Source organism: Alligator mississippiensis, chromosome 1 (genome assembly GCF_030867095.1).
Source record: "Alligator mississippiensis isolate rAllMis1 chromosome 1, rAllMis1, whole genome shotgun sequence".
NCBI classification, from domain to species: Eukaryota; Metazoa; Chordata; order Crocodylia; family Alligatoridae; genus Alligator; species Alligator mississippiensis.
The window spans coordinates 473,486,822-473,494,948 of NC_081824.1; the positions used below are offsets into that span (position 1 = coordinate 473,486,822).

Consider the following 8,127-nt stretch of genomic DNA (forward strand, 5'->3'; position numbering starts at 1 on the left):
AAGTGAACATAAGTCATAGGTTTAGTTGCCAAAAATGAGTCCAGTAATGCAGTTATTTTAGTACCGTAGTGTATATGAATCATTCTGTTCCTGTTAACCTGAACGTGTAGGAAGAATTATATTTGTCAATCTTCTTTTGTTCAATAGAAACCAAAAGACTTATCTAGGCAGAGTTGTGGTGGGGGATATTTATTCTAGTTTTTGCTATAGTTTTAAATCTTCCAATTTGAATGTTGTATCACTGGGATTTTTACCTTTAAATAGGTAAAGTAGTGTCATGAAATACTGTATGATGCACACCCAAAGAGAAGGTACAATGTATTTTAAGGTTGGGAAATTATATTAGAGCAAATAGAAGCAAAAGTGCCTAGCCAAACCAATAATTACCCTTCCATGAATACCAGGTTCTGTTTCTCACCTGTCTAAACTCTTTCCTCTGGTGAGATAGTATCATCTTTTTACATTAATCTTAGGGTTTAGTATGGGATAGTTTTAAAATTGCTCTTCTGTGTAAAGTTAAGACTAACAGTCCTGATTTCCTCAATGCTGAAAAAAGCCCCTCTTTTTCCTGATTTACATACTTAGAAATGTGTTTCTGTTTTAACACTGATTGATGGAGGTTGGGTGTTTTGCTTTTGTTTTGGCGAGTCTCTGCTCTTACATTGGTACGTGGTATCATAACTGATAGGTGATTTCCCTTGCGGAGTGGGGGGCGGGGGTCCAAAGAGGAAATCATCCACTACGAATGCTTTGGGCTTGATTCAGTACTCTGTAAAGTCAGTGAAAAGACTCCCATTCATCTCAGTGTCAATTGGATCGGATCCTTAAAATGGCTTTTCTTGGGGAAACAAGAAAGATTAAAAATAGATTTAAAAAAATAAAAAATGACAGATTAAAAATAGAATGAAAAGTTTTGACGTTTAAGCTGCTAGTTCAGGTCTAGTAAAGGCTGGTAGGGAATAAAAGTCATAACTGTTTGGGAACCTTTTGTCCTTTTTGAAGATAGGCTAGTATGATTTGTGGTGGAAAAGCATCAAACCCTGCTTTCCAGCTTTTCTTGTGCTGTTTTCAAGGTTGCTTTGAAGACTGTTTGTTGGCTCTGTTAGTATCTTTGGAAATGGTGATTTGTATTGGACATGGAACTTCTGTAACTCTTGGAAAGGATTTCTAAATGTATTGTCTACAGAACTAACCATGGGTATTTTTAGAGTCCAAAATGTGAACTAATTCACTAATTGAGAAATTAACATTTTTTTCTTCTTCTTTCAGCGCTACAACGTGTTGTGAAGCATTTACAGCTGCTCCACTTATGCATATTTTCAAACAGGCAGGATCTTTTGAAAACGATACCTAATGTTATGTTATTAAAATGGCTATCCATACAAGACAGAGAGTGTAAAAATGAAAATGCTGACAGGTATTTTTTAATCTTTTGAGATTTTAACTAACATTTCATTGATATTTATGTTTTATTAATTATCTCTGTAAGCAAATACAAATTGACGTATTATGCATCTACGAGACAAGGGTTGCTCAATTTCCAGCCCCTGGGCCAAATGCAGCCCCATGGAGCCATCACATCTGGCTTGTGGGGCTCCCCATGGGTCTGGGGAATTGGCAGCAAGCGAGTGGTGGCCATGAACACAGCCTCCCCACCACTTCCCCTGCCAAATCCCCAAGCCCCAGTACCTGCATGGCTGGTCTGAGCCAAGCTATGCCTCTTTCCCCCGTGGGCCTGGGCCACGTTCCCCCACTTCGGGATCAGGGTTGGACCGTGTCCCCTTCCTTTCCTGCAGGGCCGGGTTGGGCCAGGCCACGCACTCTTTCCCTCCCTACGGGGTCACCTGGCTAGCCTTCTTTCCCTCTTGACAAGGATGGGTCAAGCTCCTTTCCCCATCAGGGCTGTGTTGAAGCCAGTTTGTCCCCCACCTGGCCAGATGGTGCCCACCCACGTGCCAGAGCAGGAACACCTGGATCCAGCCCGTGAATGTATTGGCCACTGGCAGTCTGGCCTGCTGTGTTGGGGCTGCACTGCACTATCGGTGGTCCATTAAACCAATTTTAAAGAAACGAGTCATGGAATCACAGATTATGCGATCATAATTTTATCACTACTTTATATTTTCCTTTCAAAGGAAAAACTAGAAGTACTCTGTGACAGGCTCACAGCCACAGGGGCTGCCATGACACCCCTAGCGGCCTTGCTGCTCCTGCCTGGCTCCAGCTCTAATGTCACTCTCTCTTCATTGTTCACCAGCTGTGCCTTGCTCTTAATATTACAGGTTGATTCAAGGAGGCTGCTAGCAGGCCTTAGAGTGAGCCCGAATCCAGTAAGTTTCCCCTGGGTCTGAGGCCCCATTGGCCACTATCCAGACATCCAACCTTGGTAGGTTCCTCTCGGCCTGACTACAGGTGCCCTACAGGGACCTAGCCTTAAGGGCAAACGGTGTGGTTCCTTTTCCTCCCCTACTCCACGCCCTAAGCCTCAGAGATGTTCTCCCTTTGATTTTCCTTCTTATGCACTCTGCCCCCTTGAGCTCCCAGACCCCTCCACCGCCCAGCCCTGGACACAGGTGGCTCTGGGCCTCTTGGACCTCGTGATCTGGGTCTCAGCCTTTTTTCAGTTCTGGGACCCCTCCCTGGGTCCCACCCTCAGTGTGAGGGCTCCTGGGATACTGGCTCTCTAAGCAAGCCTTGAGTCTGCACCCCCAGGGTTCAAGGCTAAACATAAATCAATAAGAAACATCACCGCCGTCTGGCAGACACCTCAGTCTTTAGAGGTGTAACATAAAGACCACTTGCCTGTAAACCCAGTCTTCCTCAGTCCAAGAAACTTGCCTCTGTTTCCAGACCTGTAGAGTTGTTCAGCCAAAATCCAGTTCCCTTCAGGGACCCGGCGCCAGGAGTTCTGCACTGTGCAGTAGCTGGGGGGAAATGAACAGGCTGGTGCAGACTCGGGGCTCATGTAGCTCCAGCCTGAGCCCTCTTCCAGCCAGGTGAGTCCCTCATTAGCTCCCCCCTGCCCCCTAAAAGCAGCCTCTCAGGCTGCTTGCTCTCCTAAAGGGTCAGGCACATCCCAGTGCCCTGTTACATATTCTGTATACTAGATAACCATGATAGTTGATTACTGTGTTAATTATTTGTACGTCCTTCGATGAGGAGAGGTGACAATCCTGACTAAAGTTCTGTTGTAGCAGATGCTGTACAAATGCAAATAAAGACTTAGGGTGTGTGTAAATGAAATGAAAATTCCCGTTTATGTCGACGCAACTGCATTTGTCACTATGGCCTGTTTGTTAGTTCTTATCCTGAAAAGATATAGTCTGAAAAAGCTCCATTTGTATTCGAAGGCCAAGTCTGTGTGTGCATAGTTTTCGACAAATGAGCTGTTAAACTCGGTAAGACTATTAGCGCATGAGGCTAAATGTTTGCATAATCATTTGCAGAAGTGGGGTGTGAAACTAGTTTTACAAATATACAGCAAAGCTAAGGCAGGTCTTACCTTTAAAGCCGCTAATCAGTCTAGTATTATGACTTCATTTGCTTAGCTAGAGTAAACCAAACAAAGGAAATGAGACTTAATAGATACAGCATGGGATACTGGAGTTTTTCCAGGTTAGTTTTATTTTGGTACTGTGTGTAGGCCACATTAGCCCACTGATTGCACTGGTTGTTGTGCAAACACACATGAGCTTCATGCTGATAAATTACAATTTTAAGCCTTGGGACCGTTCTCTTTCTCTCTTGGTTGGAGGATTTGGACCAAAAAGGAAAAACACAGGGAGGGGGGACTTTGGGGAAGTGATTGAACAGAACAAAATCTGAAAAACGATTCTGCAAGAATATCTTCTTTTACCACCTGTCATGATGTAGAAATAGGCAAGAGGTCAGTTTGGCTTTTAAATTCAAATTGTAGGTGTGGGATGAAAAAAAACCACCCCATTTCTTGCACCTGTTCCCTTATATACTAAGCAAATCTGATTTAGAGAAAGAAGGGTTTTCTTTTTACTAAAACTGCACTTAACCTTGACCTGGCAATCGCATAGCATCATAGCTCTTAACTTATTTGACTATTTGATTACTGTAACTTTTAAAAAAATGAAACATCTAGGAATTAAGAACTGTAAAGTAATAGGTAGTGTGTTATTTTATCATCTCAGGTTCAAGCAGGACAGTTTCAGGAAAGTATGACTTGAGAGAGGCAGCCAGACAGACAATCCAAATGCTTCAGTTGGCAGGATGAAGTGATATGCTCATGTAAGAGAAAAGGTGGGTGTACAATGGCAAGGAAATAAATACCCGTTAAAGGGATGGGAGGTCTAGGACAGTGGTTCTCAACGTTTTTTGTACCAGGACCTATTTATGAAGATCAGTGGCCAGTCCCCACCTGCCTTCCCCCAGTCCTGCTAAAGGGAGCCCCCAGCTGCCCCTGTGCCATTCGGGCCGAAGTCCCGCAGTTCGTGCGGATTTCAGCGGAGAGAGTCCAGCCCCAGCACAGGCTGGAGGGAGGAGGGGAGGCCTGTGGCGGCCCCCCCCTGCCCTGGTCTGGGGCTGCCATGCCTCACTAGGCAGCCTGGTCATGGTCCCTCCAGCGCGTCCCCCCAGCAGCGTCTCCCAGTTGCTCTGCCCATACAAGTATGAGCACCAGCCCAAGTGCCACCAGCCCACCTATGCAGCTCCCCCCGATGCCTCCTCCTCTTGCTGAAGGGGCAGGCGCCTACCCCTCCCGTCCCCCCTGCCCTGATGCAGCCTTGACGCCCGGCTATCTTCCCCCATATCTGGGAGGTACCCATCCCCCCTGCCCACGCACACACAGTCCCCAAGTCCCGGACCTCCAACCCCCACTGATCATACACTTACCTGCATCCAGCTATTGGTGCTACTCCCAGGACCCTGCCTGGGTGCATGCAGGCCATGGGGATGTGTGTGCAGAGACACACGTGTGCCTGCTGCCTCCAGTCACCCAAGCAGTGACTTGCAGGCAGGCTGGAATGAAGGTTGTGTGTCTGGGGAATGACAAGCTAGATGTGTGTGGAATTAAGGGCTAGCTCTGAAGAAGATGACAGTGGGAGAGATTGGGGGTGGAGGGGAAGAGGTGGGAGAGGTGGATTCTTTGCTAGTGAGCTTCCCTGGGAGTCAGGCAGCGTGGGATAGCTAGGATCTTCCTGCGAGCCCAGCTGTAAGTGTTCGGATTCAATGCTGGCAAGCATAATAAATATTGTTATAGCGTTTTGCTGATAGTGTTAGAGCACGGGTGCTCAGCCTCTGGTCCTTGGGCCAATTGCAGCCAGTGGAGCTATGATATCTGCCCCATTGGGCTCCCCACAGTTGGGAAATTTGAGGGTTTCTCACCTGTCTAAACTCTTTCTTCTGGTGAGATACCCCCCTCCCCCCCCATTGCCTTTGGATTGGTTTCTTGTCATGCCCCTACCTTTCCTCCCTCCATGGGCTTCGATTGGGGCTGGCCAAAAATCCCTGTTCATGCTGGATCAGGACTGGGCTGTGCCCTACCCCACTCTGGACAGCTGGATGGGGCCCTGTTATGAACTCCTTGGGCCCCAGATTGGAACCACTGACTGCGTACTGCTTGCATATGGATTGGGCACTGCCCATCCATCTCACCAGACAAAAAGGTTGAGCACTCTTTGTTAAGAGTGGTGTTTTAGCTGTGATGATCCAGGAAGTATGCAAAAGGCAAGGATTTTTTGGGTGTGGTGACTTTTATTGGACCAACTGTATGGTTGGAATTAAATTACTCCTCAATGTCTTCATCAGCGACTTGGACGAGGGAGTGAAGTGTACTCTGTCCAAGTTTGCAGATGACACAAAGCTGTGGGGAGAAGTGGACACGCCGGAGGGCAGGGAACAGCTACAAGCACACCTGGACAGGTTGGACAAATGGGCAGAAAACAACAGAATGCAATTCAACAAGGAGAAATGCAAAGGGCTGCACCTAGGGAGGAAATATGTCCAGCACACCTACTGCCTAGGGAATGACCTGCTGGGTGGCACGGAAGCAGAAAGGGATCTCGGAGTCCTAGTGGACTCCAAGATAAACATGAGCCGGCAGTGTGACGGAGCCATCAGAAAAGCTAATGGCACTTTATCGTGCATCAGCAGATGCATGACGAACAAATCCAAGGAGGTGATACTTCCCCTCTATCGGGCGCTGGTCAGACCGCACTTGGAGTACTGTGTGCAATTTTGGGCGCCACACTTCAAGAGGGATGTGGATAACCTGGAGAGGGTCCAGAGAAGGGCCACTCGTATGGTTAAGGGCTTGCAGACCAAGCCCTACGAGGCGAGACTAGAGAACCTGGACCTCTTCAGCCTCTGCAAGAGAAGGTTGAGAGGCGACCTTGCGTCTGCCTATAAGTTCATCACGGGGGCACAGAAGGTACTGCTACGTCATAATTATTCTTGATATAGTATTGTCATTATTGTGACTGGCTATGTAGTACTCCTGTTTTTGAAAGCTGGTTTGTTTTCTGGACTGGATGGAGGTGAACGACTTCTTTTCTTTTCCCCTCCCCTTTTCTTCAGTTAACTCTGAGTCTGGGTCACCCGCTGCAATTCGCCCTCCGTGCATTTCTTGGTTGTGTCGGGGGTGAGATTCTGGGGAGGTAAAAATCCTTTTAAAAATAAATACATTTCGGGCTGCTTTTTTGGGTGCTGGGGAGATGCCCAAAGCTGCCTGCGGGGCCCCGGCTCCTCCATCCCACCCACCAGGCTGAACGTGGTTGCTTATTCCCAGTTCCTTTTTCAAAGCAAATCTAGACCAAATCAAAGCTTGTTATTAATGAATTACACAATTTTGAATAGAGAAATTTATTTTAAAATTTTTATCATTGCATATTTGCTAATTAATATGCAAAATAATATTCTTCATCAAGGACAGAGCCCTAAATAAAGGTCAGATTAGGATGGGATTGTGGGGCAAAATACTTCTCGGGCCACCCCAAACTGCCTGTTGGCGCCACAGGGGACTGTCCCGAAGCACCTTGACCACAGCGTTGCCCGGCCCAAAGTGCGGGTTGGCCGTGCTGGCTGCCAGCTGACACCCCCCGCCCCTGTACTAAATATATGGGCACGAATGGGTGCCAGGATCATATCACCCCAGCCAAATATCCCAATACCCTTGGGAGCCCATTAGCCCTAAGTGTAAAGTAATGTTTCCTGGTGTCCAGCCCAAACCTTTTCTCTAACAGTTTGAGGGTGTTATTCCTAGTAACCTTGGGGGGTGCCTGGGGGGAACAGAGCTTCCCCCAATTCTCTGGTCCCCCCTGGGGAGTTCGTAAACTGCCAGCAGATCCCCTTTCAGCCTTCTCTTGTGGAGGCTGAATAGGTTGAGACCTTCTAACTTGTCTCTGTAGGGCCTGCCTTGCTTCCCTATGAAAAGTGGAGATGCTGGGGATTGAACCCAGGACCTCATACGTGCAAAGCATGCGCTCTACCACTGAGCTACATCCCCTTCAGCAGTCTAAGCCATCCCCTGGCTGTCCTGCCCGACTGAAGACACGGTTTGGCTGTGCCAGGCCATGAACTGGCAGCCCCCACAAATACTGTCCTAAGTATATGGGCTTGAATAAGGACCTGGGTTTTGGGCTGGGTTGACGACAGGAAATCCTCTTTGGACCACCCCACACCATGCCTCTGGCACTGGGTACTATCCCACACCCCCCAACCAGAGTCTCACCTGGCCCAAAGTGCAGTTTTTGCGTGCCAAGCTGCCGACTGCCAGCCCCCCGCGCCCACTGTACTCAGTACATGGACCCAAATAAGGACCTGGTTTTGGGCTGGGGTTATGGCTGGAAATACTGTTTGGGCCAGTTCCCCCATCCCCACTGTACCAAGTATACAGGCTCAAGGAAGGAATTCCTTGTGGGCTGGGGTTAGGGATGGAAATCCTTCTTGAGCCACCCCACACCATGCCTCTATGGCACCGGGGGACTCTCCCGGACACCACTGACCAGTCTGGCCCGGACCAGAGCGTGGTTTCTTCATGCCAGGCTGCCAACTAACAGCCCCCCATTCCCATGGTACTAAGTATACACGCTTGCCTAAGGACCCGGCATTTGAGATTACAGACTGCTGGGATTACAGACTGAATTGATGACCAGTGTCTTG

At 48.0% G+C, this 8,127-nt stretch overlaps 1 non-coding gene across 1 annotated transcript; it reads right to left on the reverse strand.

Annotated features, from left to right (window-relative positions):
• Positions 1-7,399: 7,399 nt before the first annotated feature.
• On the reverse strand, positions 7,400-7,471 carry TRNAA-UGC (transfer RNA alanine (anticodon UGC)). Its single transcript has one exon. It is a non-coding gene; the product is annotated as a tRNA-Ala (tRNA).
• Positions 7,472-8,127: the final 656 nt, after the last annotated feature.